The sequence below is a fragment of the Dendrobates tinctorius genome, unplaced genomic scaffold, assembly GCF_039654945.1.
Source record: "Dendrobates tinctorius isolate UK_male_01 unplaced genomic scaffold, ASM3965494v1 ptg000008l, whole genome shotgun sequence".
Lineage (NCBI taxonomy): Eukaryota > Metazoa > Chordata > Amphibia > Anura > Dendrobatidae > Dendrobates > Dendrobates tinctorius.
This window is the reverse complement of record NW_027361676.1, coordinates 25,294,449-25,310,183: the sequence shown is the minus strand read 5'-3', so window position 1 is coordinate 25,310,183 and position 15,735 is coordinate 25,294,449.

The window sequence follows — 15,735 nt, the reverse complement described above, 5'->3', positions numbered from 1 at the left end:
TTGCTTAGAGCCTGTTGTTTTGGCTATTAAATCAATCATTGCTTCTGAAATATTATCTGTAATGGAATTTTTCCTCAATAAATCCATGGATTTTAACAAAGTTTTGAGCATTCTAGCCATAAACCCCTCTGTAGGGTATTCATCTTAAGCAGGTATTTCATCAATTAATGATGTACTAGAAGTATTATGCCTTCCATTGTTGTATGGCTTCTCATGATCCCAATTATCTATATCCATTTGGGTGGTATAATTTTCTCCAGACTCAGAATCAGAGTTAGAGTTGTCATCTTTGACAATATCGTCTGAGATTGAACCTGAGGAATTAGATTCCTCATAATCCATGTCAGCAGGTATGTCACTTCCCCCAGATTCAGGTGACCCCATAGCCTCCATAAATTCCTCCGAATGTACACTATGCAAATCTTCAAATGAATTGTAGGAGTTATATGAGTTATATGAGTGGTCTGATAAATCATCTGTGTTATTACGGGCTTTTAGAAGTTCAAGATTACAGCCTTCTTCTTTCTCCCCTTCCCATATCCTATTATCATTCTCCCCATTCCTCCCCATGACAAACACCAGCGCATTGTACCTGAGCCTTCCATCTCTCTCTCTGGAGCATCATCCATGGGGCCCATCATATACTGGAGCATTTTAAATGGGGCAGATTATATATGGAGCATTATTTGGGCCCATCATACACTGGAGCATCATCCATGAGGCCCATCATATACTGGAGCATTCTAAATGGGGGACATCAGACACTGAAGCAGCATCATTTATGGGGCCCATTATACACTGGAGCATTAGAAATGGGGCCCATTATATATGGAGCATTATTTGGGCCCATAAGACACTGGAGCTTCATCCATGGGGACCAACATATACTGTAGCATTATGTGGAGCTCATCATATACTGTATGGAGCATTATATGGGACCAATTATTCTGTATGGAGAAATATATGGGGCTCATTATTCTGTATGGCGTACTATGTGGTGGCCATAATACTGTATGGAGTAATATACTGTCCGTTTTTTGAGCTATTGTAGAATTTAAAATAGATATCAGTCATGTCATGTAAGAAGTGAAGTATTTTTCATTGTACTATACCAATATTTCTCTGCCGTATCGGAGCGTCATGAATTGTGGTATGTGTTAAAGGGGCCCACTGACACTCTTTGGCCCAGGGCACACGAAAACCTGGAGCCCCCCCCCACAACTTTAGCCAAATAACCCCCAGTTTTCAATGCATAACTATTATTATACGGTAAATTAAGGTTGACAAGCTTAAGTAATACGAATTGATGTTGCTGGCATTGAAATGGGCACTCTAGGTGTGTTTACTGTCCTCCACTCCCTGTCGACTTTGCTTCCCCATTGACTTGCATTGGGTTTTGTGTTTCAGTCGGACCTCTGACTTTTCCCGATAGTCGGCCGATTTCGTTCAACTCGACTTTTGAGAAAGATGGGTTTCATGAAACCCGACCCTAAAAAAGGCAAAGTCGCTCATCTCTAGTTACAGGTATTAGAGGGAGATATATTCAGACAAACTTACATACTACTAATTCATTTTTTTCATTTAACCGCTTCCTGACTGCCCACAGTATACAAATGTCAGTGCTTGATGGGCAGCGCCGACATTTATAAGTTGTCGGTGGTCTCGCAGTGCTCTGGACCCCCAGGGTCCTGCAAGCGCTGCGATTCAACGGAACCTGACTAGATCAAGACCCAGTGATGTCAACCCTTTGCTATCTTCTAGATGTCACGATTGCAGCATTTAGAAGATAGCAGAGGGAGACCACTGCTATACTCACTTCTCCGACACCCCCGTGATAAGATCTGATCACATCACTTGGAACCCTGCATTGTCCCAGCAGCCTGAGGTCATGTGATGACCTCTGGGTCTGCCAGCTAGGTGGCTTGTTAGACTCTACCAGCAGCTAAAGGTCCCATCACACACAGCGATCTCGCTATCGAGATCGCTGATTTTGTGACGCCACAGTGATCTCGCCAGCGAGATTGCTGTGTGTGACGGGGATCAGCGACCGGCCCCCTTGCCGGGTATCGCTGATCATGCTCGATCGGCCTGGGCCATTTTTCAATCTGTGGTCTCCCGCTGGCTAGCACGCCTTTGCTGCGCTTGGCAGAGAGAGACCAGCGATCAGCAACGCTGGACGCTGGTTTCTAATGTAAACATTGGGTATCCAGGAGCCACTGCTCCTGGATACCCGCTATTTGCCTTGGAAACTGGCGTACATGCTGGTTTCCAAGGTAGACAGTGGGTATCCAGGAGTCGCGCGGCTCTTAGATACCTGATCAGCTCACCAGCGATTAGCCTAACGATGTCCCAGAGATCCCATCATGTCAGATCGTTGGTGGGATCGCTGGGACATCGCTATGTGTAATGGGGCCTTAAGTCTAACAAGGGAGTCCTGCCTGTGTAACACTGTCAGTTCTCATGCAACGCAATACATGTGTATTGCATTGTATGAGACAAGTGATCAGAGAAACAAAACTTGAAGTCCCATACAGGGACTAAGCAAAGAAGTTAAAAAAAATTTAAAGCTATTAAAAAAATCTCAAAAAAAATATTAAACCAATAAATACATATTTTTATGTAAAAAAGTACATTTACTGGCACTCTATGCTAACCACTTACTTATGATCTAAATCTCAGAGTGACGTGATTCTACTGTTCATTTTCTCCTATTACCCATTTTGAAAATTGCAAACTTGGGGTCAAAGCGAGAATGTAATGGAAAAAATAGTAATATTTCATTTACTCAGCCCATTTTTAGACAAGTTTGTGAATCGCCTGAGGGTTAAACATACTCACTACTCCCCTAGATGACCACCTGTGGGGGTTTCTGCTGTTTTGGCATGTCAGGAGCACTTCAAATATGATATGATATTCGCAACCTATTGCAGCCAAAGTAGCGCTAAATCTCTTTCCAGCCCTACCATGTGCTCAAGCAGCCGTTTTTAAACAAATATGTACTTTGGAAATTTTGGCATCTGTTTTCTCCTGTTACCATTGTGAAAATTTAAAAAAATGGAGCTGAAACATTTTTGTTCTGATAATGTAGTTTTTATTTTCATGTCTCAACATTATAAAATTCTGTGAAGCCCCTAAGGGTTCAAAGTGCTCACCACACATCTAGATAAAGTCCTTGAGGGGTCTAGTTTCAAAAATGTGGTCATTTGTGGGTGGTTCTTCTGTTTAGGCACCTCAGGGTCATTTCCAAACATGAGATGACGTTGGCTATTGATTCAAGCCAATTTTGTATTCCAAAAATCAAATAGCACTCCTTGCCTTCCAAGCCCTGCCGGGCGCCCAAACAAAAGTTTTCCTCCACATATGTGGTATTGGCGTACTCAGGAGAAATTGGAAAACAAATTTAGGGGACCATTTTTTCTTGCTACCCTTGTCAAAATAAAAAAATTTAGGCTAAAGTAACATTTTTGTGGAAAAAATCTGTTTTTTAATTTTCATGGCTCAATATTATAAAATTCTGTGAAGCTCCTGAGGTTTCAAGGTGTTCACCACACAACTAGATAAAGTCCTTCAGGGCATAGTTTTAAAAAAAGGGTCATTTGTGGGGAGTTTCCATAGGCACCTCACGGACTCTCCAAATGCAACATGACGTCGACCATTGATTCAAGCCAATTTTGTATTCCAAAAGTCAAATAGCGCTCCTTCCCTTCCGAGCCCTGCCGTGTGCCCAAACAGTAGTTTTCCTCCACATATGTGGTATTGGCGTACTCAGGAGAAACCGTACAACAAATTTTATTGTACAGTTTCTTATGTTACCCTTGTGGAAATGAAATATATGGTGCTAAAGAACTCTTGTGACACACCTGAAGGGTTAATAAACTTCTTGTATGTGGTTTTGAGCACCTTGACGGTTGCAGTTTTTAGAATGGTGTCACTTTTGGTTATTTTCTGTCATATGGGCCCCTCAAAGTCACTTCAAATGTGATGTAGTCCCTAAAAAAATGGTTTTGCAAATTTTATGGAAAAATGAGAAATTGCTGATCAATTTTAACCCTTAGAACTTTGTAACAAAAAAACATGTTTGAAAAATTGTTCCGATGTAAAGTAGACAAGTGTGAAATGTTATTTATTAACTATTTTGCATGACATAACTCTCTGGTTTAAGGGCATAAAGATTAAAATTTTGAAAATTGTGAAATTTTCAAAAGTTTCGCCAAATTTCTGATATTTTCAGAAATAAGTCCAAGTCATATCGAACAAATTTTACCTCTGACATGAAGTACAATATGTCATGAAAAAACATTCTCAGAATCAGTGTGATATGTTGAGGCATTGCAGAGTTATTACCTCATAAAGTAACAGTGGTCAGAATTGTAAAAATTGGCCCGGTCACGAAGGAGAAAACAGGCTTTGGCGCGAAAGGGTTCATACACTATATACAGTTGTGGCCAAAATATTGACACCCCTGCAACTCTGTTAGATAATACTCAGTTTCTTCCTGAAAATGATTGCAAACACAAATTCTTTGGTATTATTATCTTCATTTAATTTGTCTTAAATGAAAAAACACAAAAGAGAATGAAGCAAAAAGCAAAACATTGATCATTTCAGACAAAACTCCAAAAATGGGCCAGACAAAAGTATTGGCACCCTCAGTATGTTGTATGTAGCATGCTGTATGCATGTTGTAAGTATGTATGTATGTAGTAAGTATGTAGTATGTATGTATGTTGTATGAATCTAGTATATATGTAGTATGTATGTAGTATGTAGCATGTATGTATGTTGTATGAATGTAGTATGTATGTAGTATGTATGTATGTATGTTGTATGAATGTAGTATATATGTAGTATGTATTATGTAGTATGTATGCTGTATGAATGTTGTATATACAGTTGTGGCCAAAAGTATTGACACCCCTGCAATTCTGTCAGATAATACTCAGTTTCTTCCTGAAAATGATTGCAAACACAAATTCTTTGGTATTATTATCTTCATTTAATTTGTCTTAAATGAAAAAAACACAAAAGAGAATGAAGCAAAAAGCAAAACATTGATCATTTCACACAAAACTCCAAAAATGGGCCAGACAAAAGTATTGGCACCCTCAGCCTAATACTTGGTTGCACAACCTTTAGCCAAAATAACTGCGACCAACCGATTCCGGTAACCATAAATGAGTTTCTTACAATGCTCTGCTGGAATTTTAGACCATTCTTCTTTGGCAAACTTCTCCAGGTCCCTGATATTTGAAGGGTGCCTTCTCCAAACTGCCATTTTTAGATCTCTCCACAGGTGTTCTATGGGATTCAGGTCTGGACTCATTGCTGGCCACCTTAGAAGTCTCCAGTGCTTTCTCTCAAACCATTTTCTAGTGCTTTTTGAAGTGTGTTTTGGGTCATTGTCCTGCTGGAAGACCCATGACCTCTGAGGGAGACCCAGCTTTCTCACACTGGGCCCTACATTATGCTGCAAAATTTGTTGGTAGTCTTCTGACTTCATAATGCCATGCACACGGTCAAGCCGTCCAGTGCCAGAGGCAGCAAAGCAACCCCGAAACATCAGGGAACCTCTGCCATGTTTGACTGTAGGTACCGTGTTCTTTTCTTTGAATGCCTCTTTTTTTCTCCTGTAAACTCTATGTTGATGCCTTTGCCCAAAAAGCTCTACTTTTGTCTCATCTGACCAGAGAACATTCTTCCAAAAAGTTTTAGGCTTTTTCAGGTACGTTTTGGCAAACTCCAGCCTGGCTTTTTTATGTCTCGGGGTAAGAAGTGGGGTCTTCCTGGGTCTCCTACCATACAGTCCCTTTTCATTCAGATGCCGACAGATAGTACGGGTTGACACTGCTGTACCCTCGGACTGCAGGGCAGCTTGAACTTGTTTGGATGTTAGTTGAGGTTCTTTATCCAACATCCGCACAATCTTGGGTTGAAATCTCTTGTCAATTTTTCTTTTCCGTCCACATCTAGGGAGGTTAGCCACAGTGCCATGGGCTTTAAACTTCTTGATGACACTGCGCACGGTAGACACAGGAACATTCAGGTCTTTGGAGATGGACTTGTAGCCTTGAGATTGCTCATGTTTCCTCACAATTTGGTTTCTCAAGTCCTCAGACAGTTCTTTGGTCTTCTTTCTTTTCTCCATGCTCAATGTGGTACACACAAGGCCACAGGACAGAGGTTGAGTCAACTTTAATCCATGTCAACTGGCTGCAAGTGTGATTTAGTTATTGCCAACACCTGTTAGGTGCCATAGGTAAGTTACAGGTGCTGTTAATTACACAAATTAGAGAAGCATCACATGATTTTTCGAACAGTGCAAATACTTTTGTCCACCCTCTTTTTTATGCTTGGTGTGGAATTATATCCAATTTGGCTTTAGGACAATTCTTTTTGTGTTTTTTCATTTAAGACAAATTAAATGAAGATAATAATACCAAAGAATTTGTGTTTGCAATCATTTTCAGGAAGAAACTGAGTATTATCTGACAGTATTGCAGGGGTGTCAATACTTTTGGCCACAACTGTATTACATATATTCTTATTAAGGTTAGCTGTTTTAGTTGATTAATAAAAGTTATGTTTTATTTACTTGACATACTTTTATTTGACATAATTTGAATCCCTATACGCCAATTTGGCAGAAATTTATTTATACCCATTGTCAGCAGTCAAGTGGACACTTAGAATGGCAAGCATTGTCAATTCAGTACAAATTGAATCTGCCCTAAAAAGATGTCTATTATACTATGAGGTCTTTCCAGACCCTTAAACATAATGAATGGAATTAGTGAGAAGGGGGTCTAGCCACCACCTATCCTGCTTCAGTAGCTTCCCACTTGGTCCTTCTCTTCAGATTAGTCCTCAGATTTTGTGTCCAGGTCTACCAAGGCTGGCTTGGGCTCCCTTCATTATGTAGTACACCATGTGTGTCATTAACCTATCTGATGCAAGTGGAGAACCAAGCAGAAAGATGCAGTGGCAGCACAAATATTGGACAGTGTAGGATAGGTGAGCATTGTCGGTTATTATTTTTAACTCCTCACTGGCCCTATAAATTCCGAAAATTACACCAATTCAGAAATTTTCAGGGAATTTGTAATTAATTTGATTTGCAAAGAGAAGGTTTGCTCATCTCTAACGTGTTAGCCACACAACATTGATTACAGTTTTAATGAGCTGACCAGCATTTCTGTTAAATTCAGCAGCTGAGATTCTAAAGAGAAATATTGTTCAGATCTCAAGAGAACAACATTCTAGCATATACGTGAGCATTTGTGTGGCCTTGGGTTAAAAGTGTTTGTCCGGCTGGAGGCCTTCTTTAAGTACCATTTGGCTCAGTTTGAACAGGATTTTATATATTCAAAGTTCTTAACAGCTAACATGACAGGCATTTTAATATCTGCTTAGCTGCTTTGGACATTTTTTACTGCCAATTACTGATGGATATCCAAAGATTGCTTAGTAAAATTGCAGAATAACCTTGCCAGTAGCTGCTAAGTAAAAACAAATCAAATTTTCTTGAGGACAGATGTGGAGAGCTGGGGAACATAATTAATCATGAAAATGTAGATTCTTTTGTAAGAAAAATGTTACTAATGATTCCAATTCTAAAAATACACAATATTCAGTACATTGAATAGTGACTAGAGTGGCTGTTCAATACAATAAGTTTCTGAAATTATAGTAAAATTACGTTCATGAAATGTACTGAATCTTCAAAATACTGTATTCTTAAATTCCTGAACAGTAGTACGGCAGCTTTCAAATGTTGTGTTTTAACCTGTATTTTCAATGTCATAAATTCAGTTCTCTATTTGACAGGTTTAATGAGTATTGAAGCCTAATAGGTAAGTATCATATCACACAAAGATTTGTGAAAAAAATGTTAAAGGTTTCTAGTAATTTATGTGATTTAAACATATTTTACAAGCTATTTTAAAGTGAAGCTCCAACTTTGAGATACATAACATAGATATTTAATTAGCATCCCATAGCATACCACCATTAGGCCCATTAGTTGGGTTGGAGGGGGGCTGGTGCCAATGGTAACCCCTGTCCCCCAGCCAGCATCTCAGATTTAACAGTATCTGCATTTCTCAGGATGAATGCAGTAATGTGTAATAGGCCGTCTGCTCCCTGTTCCCATAACCAGCCTTTGCATCAGAGTCTCAGTAGAGTGCAATAGTCACGATGACAACATTATATCACATCTGTTGTGTGGAGCAGGGCATCGGGCTAGATAAATAGTTATTCTTTTTTATTCTTTAAGTCAGTGCTTGAAGGGAAGAGGGAGCACTGGTGACATCATACTTTGTGAGGGATCTGTCGGGGCAACTTACTGAGTGAGGGCTGAGAGGGCTATAAGAGGGTAATCATATTGTGTGGGAAGGCTGTGGAAGGAACTGTATTGTGAGGGGGGCTTTAGATGCCATCATACTTTGTGGAGAAGACTATGAGGGACATTGTACTGTGTAAGGCGATAATACTGCATAGGTTGCTGTGAGGGACATCATACTGTGTGGGTGGCCTTCAGTGGTCATCAAACTGAGAAGGGGGCTGTGAATCTATCAAATTGTGTGTGGAGGATGAAGGGGTCATCATCTTTGGAGGGGTGTGTGGGCCATCATACTATGTTTAGGTTGTGGTTGAGACATCTTACTTTGTGTGGGGGACTTTGGGGGACATCATACTATGTGGGGTTATTGGAGACATCATACTGTGTTACTGTGTGGAGGGGATACAGGGGCCATCATACCAGGCCATCAAACTATGTTGGAGCTGTGAGTGGCATCATTCTATATGCGGGGCATCATACTTCGAGCACTGTGGAGTTATCGTTCTGTGCGTGTGGAAGTACATTGGGGGAATTCATATATGTATATATACACTACCATTCAAAAGTTTGGGGTCATTCAGAAAACTTTATGTTTTCCATGAAAACTCATACTTTTATTAATCAAATGAGTTGTCAAATTAATTTAAAATCTAGTCCAGACAATGACAAGGTTTGAAAAAAAGATTTTTATTTGAAATAATAATTTTCTCCTTCAAACTTTGCTTTCGCCAAAGAATGCACCCTTTACAGCAATTACAGCATTGCAGACCTTTGGCATTCTAGCAGTTAATTTGCTGAGGTAATCTGGAGAAATTTCACCTCATGCTTCCAGAAGCCTCTCCCACAAGTTGGTTTGGCTTGATGGGCACTTTTGGTTACCATACGGTCAAGCTGCTCCCACAACAGCTCAATGGGGTTGAGAGCTGGTGACTGCGCTGGCCACTCCATTACAGAATACAAGCTGCCTGCTTCTTCCCTAAATAGTTCTTGTATAATTTGGAGGTGTGCTTTGGGTCATTGTCCTGTTGTATTATGAAATTGGCTCCAATCAAGCGCTGTCCACAGGGTATGGCATGGCATTGCAAAATGGAGTGATAGCCTTCCTTGTTCAAAATCCCTTTTACCTTGTACAAATCTCCCACTTTACCAGCACCAATGCAAACCCCAGACCATCACATTACGTCCACCATGCTTGACAGATGGCGTCAGGCACTCTTCCAGCACCTTTTCAGTTGTTCTGCATCTCACAAATGTTCTTCTGTGTGATCATAACACCTCAAACTTGGATTTGTCTGTCCATAACACTTTTTACCAATCTTCCTCTGTCCAATGTCTGTGTTCTTTTGCCGTACTAATCTTTTAAATTTATTAGCCAGTCTCAGATATGGCTTTTTCTTTGCCACTCTGCCCTGAAGGTTAGCATCCCGGAGTCGCCTCTTCACTGTAGGCGTTGACACTGGCATTTTGCATGTACTGTTTAATGAAGCTGAAAGTTGAGGACCTGTGAGACGTGAATTTCTCAAACTACAGACTCTAATGTACTTGTCTTGTTGCTAAGTTGTGCAGCGGGGCCTTCCTCTTCTCTTTCTACTCTGGTTAGAGCCTGCTTGTGCTCTCCTCTGAAGGGAGTAGTACACACTGCTGTGGGAAATCTTCAGTTTCTTGGCAATTTCTCACATGGTATAGCATTCATTTCTAAGAACAAGAATAGACAGTCGAGTTTCACATGAAAGTTCATTTTTTTCTGGCCATTTTGAGAGTTTAATGGAACCAAAAAATGTAATGCTCTGCTCCAGATTCTCAACTAGCTCAAAGGAAGGTCAGGTTTATAGCTTCTCTAATCAGCCAAACTGTATTCAGCTGTACTAACATACTTGCACAAGGGTTTTCAAGGGTATTCTAACCACCCATTAGCTTTCTTACACAGTTAGCAAACACAAAGTACCATAAGAACACTGGAGTGATGGTTGTTGGAAATGGGGCTCTATACACCTATGACGATGTTGCATTACAAACCAGACGTTTGCAGCTAGAATAGTCATTTACCTCATTAACAATGTATAGAGTGTATTTCTGAATCATTTAATGTAAGCTTCATTGGAAAAAACTGTGCTTTTCTTTCAAAAATACGGAAATTTCTAAGTGACCCTAAACTTTTGAACGGTAGTGTATATACATAAATACATATCATTTTCCCAATTTCCTGGAGTCTGTAGACAGCACACAAAAGGGTTAATGAAACTGCCCAGAATGAAAATACACAATAGTTAGCAATGACTAAATAGATACGGCCCCACTACACAATATAAACAAAGACAGAACCACAAAAAGGCATAATATCATGGGGTTTTCATGACAGTATGGAGCCAGATGACTGCAGCATATGATTGTTCCTATTATGGCGCTGAGAAGAAGCACTTTTCCTTCATTTTAAATGTGTTTATTTCTTCTGGCAGAACAGGGGTTAATCAGCCAGGTTGAAAAGCCTCTGTGTTCACAGCTTAGCTTGGCTAGCCACTCCCTTCCCTTTTATAATCTGGGCTCTGTTACAAATCCTTGTCAGAGCAAGCATTTGCTGCATGGATAACAGTGGGAGAGGAGTACATATGAGAAGGAGAGTTGAAGTAGTTGTTATTGACTGTTGCTTGGTTTGTTTGCATGGTAATACCTTATCCTTCTCTGTTTTGGTTTATTCCCCTACCTTCACACCCCGGTGCATTCCTTTGTTATATGTGAGTAAAAATTTTGCATGCCTGTAGTTTTCTGTTGACTTGTTTGCATTGCCTTGTTTGTTAGGTTGGCCCCCTCTTCTCTGGGTGAGGGAAAGAGAACAGATGGAGGGCTAACTCAGGAGATAAGGCAAGGGCAGTTGGCCCCTGCATCTTCGCCATCTGAAGTATCCCGGAGAGCATTCTTTCTGTGAACAGTGTGGTGCACCTAAGAGTCCACCTATTAGAATCTAAATAGTTTGTGCTAATAGTGTGATACAGCCAGGAGTCCACACTTCAGAATCTACATAGTTTTTTCTACTTTGCGCTAATAGTGTGGTCCAGTCAGGAGTCCACATTTCAGAATCTAAATCCTTTCTGCTAATAGTGTGGTCCTGATACCAGAACACATTTCTGTATGTAAAAACTTTCTGCTAAAGGCCATGTCACACTAAGGCCTCTTTCACACATTAGTTTTTTGCCGTCAGGCACGATCCGTCAAATGTTATGTAAAACCGGATCCGTCGCATCCGTTTCATCCGTTTTTTTATCCGTTTTTTGACGGATTTCGACGGATCCGGTTTTTAAAATGCCCTACAAACGTGATTGGCTAATGAAAACCTATATATACAGTGTTCCTACAGCCCATCTTTGACAGGTTGTAGAGGAGAAAGTGCAGGTTGGAGAGAAGAGCAAGTGACTGGCGAAGATGGATGTTGTGATAGGAAACATTTTGAAGAATTTGGTGGATTTTACAGTGGAGGCGAATCGTTTGAGGGTGATTGTTCTGGAGAAGGAGAGAGCGAGACAGGAGCGCATCATGCATCAGCGACGTCGACACCGTTTGTGGATACACCCCATCACAGCCAAGAGAATGACGCGTGGGGTGTATTCTACACTCTGCATTGCACTGAAACAGTGGACGAGGTGATCAAAGCTTGCGTGGTCCTGCACAATTTTGTTATGTGCAAGTAACCCATTTCCATTGAGGACACATCTGCAGAAACCACCTTGAAAGATTACCAGAACATTACCAATAGAAGTTCTGTGACGGTTTCACGAATGAGGGACAATTTTGCACAATACTTTATGTCACCTTAAGGTAGAATACACTGGCAGGATGACAGAGTTTGATAAATTTCTGCCCTTAACCAAAGTCGTGTACCTTCTGTACCAACAGTATACCTTTGCCAACCAAAGTTGGCTATCTTGTTGTGGTTTGACAATTTTTACCTTTTGGCCACACTTGTGTACCTGGTTGTGTTTTAGGCAAAGTATTTCACCTTTTAACAAATGTTGTGTACATTGTTAGGTAATCCCAACAAGATGCACAACTTTTGCTAAAAGGTGAATTACTTAGCCTAAAACACAACCAGGTACACAACTGTGGCCAGAAGGTTAAATTAATTTACCTTTTACCCAAAGTTATGTACCTTGTTTAGTATACCAACAAATTTTTACCTTTTCTCTACCCAGTATTTTACCTTTTGTTAAAACATATTTCGCCGCAGAAATAAATGACAGACAACAAGTGTAAAACAAATATTAAACTTTTATTGAATATTTTTTTAATTTTTAAAACTGTTTGTAAATTTGAAGAAAAACTTTTTTAATAAAGCTTTACAACCAGAAAAATTTTAATTTTTATTTTGGGCACAAAATCACAAATTAGTGTAGTGTGGGGTGGAAATACTGCTGGAGGGGCTGCGGGACACTTCAACACTGGGAGTGTTGAGAGAGGACTGGGATGGTGGTGGAGAAGGAACAGTTAGAGGTGAAGGTGTGGAAAAAGCAATAGAATAGGTGGACTTGTGGGAGGCAGAACAGGTGGTGGGTGGTGGAGTGGAGGGTTGAGCAGGGACTGGAGTAGCAGATGATGTGGTTGAGAAGTGGTACGGGGAAGGAGTGTGGTACGGGGCAGGAGTTTGGTATGGGGAAGGTTGCTGGAAGTGGGGAGTTTGCTGATACTGGGGAGGTTGCTGGTACTGGGGAGGTGGCTGGCATGGAATAGAAGGGGGAGGAAGGACAGTGGCTGGACGTGGTGCAGGTGGAGGAACTACTGTGGTGGGAGGAGGAGGTTGGGAGGTAACCTGCAGTAGAGCACCGTGGCATGAATGCATTACATGCATCTAATGGCTAGGAGAGAGCGTTTCCATGCGCTCCACAACAGACCTGAAAAAGGTGTGGTTTGGCGAAGATCTTGCTTCTGAATGCAAGGTTTGCAGAAGTGTCTTCAACTCCAGAATGGCGGAGTTGAGCTGCTGAAAGCCTGCGGAGATTTGCTCTGACAAGACTTTAAGACAGTTCTGAAAAGATGCATTCAGATGCAAGAACTCTGGCGCATAGCTCTTTTCCTGACCCCTCTGCCGCTGCCATCCAGTACCCGCAGGTGTACTAGAGGTGGCAGCGGCAGAAGGGTGGGGTAAAGGGAAAGTGATTTCCTCACCAGTGGATTCATGTAATGTAGGCGGCCACGATGCTCCTGCGCTGGTGGATGGGAGAGATGGATCGAATGTGAGGGAAGTCTGGGAAGGTGCAGATGGGCCGGGGCGGTCGAAGTGTCCCTCGGTGGTGGTCTCCTCAGGAATCGCCTCAGAAGGGTCCAAGCGTGCAGGCTCCCGAGTGCTGGTCACCGTGCTGTGGAATAAAGAGAAAAAAATACAATTAATATAGTGACATGGCATGGCCCTGGCTGAAAAAAAAATTAGACATGTAAACATTATTTTTGACATGGGGTGTGTAATATTTACCTTCTGGTGACCATTGTTGCCCAGAGGAACGACAGGGCTCGTGCGTACTTGTACTTGCTCCTGCATCCTCCAGATCCATTCAGGGCCCGCATCTCTTTGTTGAACGCCTTCTTGAAACGATCCCTCACAGACCGCCACCGCTTCACAATTCTCTCCCCTGAAACGAGGAAGCACAAAGTGGTTAGTATACAAAATCAGTGTTTCCCAAACTCCAGTCCTCATGCACCCCATGGGTCATGTTTTCAGGATTTCCATAGTGTTGCTTAAAAGGAAATCCTGAAAATATGACTCGTGGGGACCACGAGGCCTGGAGTTTGGGAAACACTGCTTTACATCAAGCAACCAGAACTGTATATACTTACGCTCTTGAATCTGGGCCCGAGCATCGAGGTCCTCCCAGCGGTCCACGAGGAGCGAACAGATTTCCTCCCAGAGCCGACGGGTCACAATAAGATCAGCATGGCGGCGGTCCCCCATATTCCACAGCGGCTCACTTTCTCTGACCAGATCAATGAGGAGGTCCACGTCAATCCCCTCCTCCTCACCGTCAGAGTCGGGAGCACACAGTGAAGCCTGCTAAAGAAATGAGAAGACCAAAAAAAATTAGCCTCCACACTTAAGAAATGTAAAAAAAAAAGGGAAAAAAAAACCTAAAAAAAAAAATTATACTTACACGATGGTGACCACCGCGTCCCACACGCCGAAGACCCTGGGAGGCACTGCGAGGACCTCTTGGTCGAGCACCAGATTCGGAAGACTAGAAAAGAAAAATAAAATAAGTTATGTGCTTGGATGTAGGCATATGTGTTGTTTGCTGTGTGATGTCTGCACTAAATTGATTTCTATGTGTTGTGTGTAGTGTGATGTTGTGTTTCTGCGTTTGAGGCAGGAAACTTACCAATTGCGAGCCCACTCCAGGTATCTGTCCACCCCTTCGTTCTTCTTCTGGGAGATCCTCTTCAGCTTGTGATTCCTGTTTTGATATAAAAGCCAATGAATAGACATATATTCCAGAGATGATGGATTGTGGAAATAAAAACTTACCGTTAAATGCTGACGATGCGAGGGAGGGCTCCCAGAAGAAGATGTGGTGTCCTGCTGCCGGCCAGACTCCGCTACTGTTGCTGCTGTTGGTGCTGCTGCTTCTATAGAGCGGCTTCTGCTGGTGAATAAAGAGAAACAAAGGGCCAATGAATATATTGATATTCCATGGCCCTAGTTTTGAGGAATGGCGGATGTGATATTTACCGTCTGTCGTCTGCTGGTGGACTCCCCTCCGCCTGTTCAGCAAGGTCCCTTGGCTCCATTTGGGGTAGTGCTGGTGGTGCAGTACTCTCCTGCCTTCTCCTGCGGCTGGCTCCTCTTTTGGCTGGCATGTTGGCTGTGGCTGAGGGTCCCACTGTCATGTTTTTATATATGTTTGCTGTGGGCAAGGCTACTGAGCATGCTCAGACCCAAAAAAACGGATCCGGCAACGGGATCCGGCTTTGGCCGGATCCGGTGCATTGCGGAGCTCATAGACTTTCATTGTGTGAAAAAGACGGAAGCGCCGGATCCGGCGGTTCCGGCTTTTTTGCCGGAGACAAAAAACTTTACAGTTGCCTTTTTTTCCAGACGCCGGATTGAGACATATTGCGGATCCGGTCAAAACCGGAACAACCGCATGGCCATCTGGCACGATCCGGCGCTAATACAAGTCAATGGGGGAAAACCGGATCCGGCATTGCATTTCGCCGGATCCGGTTTTTGAAAAAATAGCCAGATCACACCTGACGGCAAAAAACTGATGTGTGAAAGAGGCCTAAGCGAGATCGCTAGCGAGATCGCTTAAGCGACACCAATTTTATGATGCAACATCAACATCGCTGACGATGTCGCTGTGTGTGACATATAGCGGCGACGTGGCCCCCGCTGCGATGTCGCTGATCGTGCACGAACG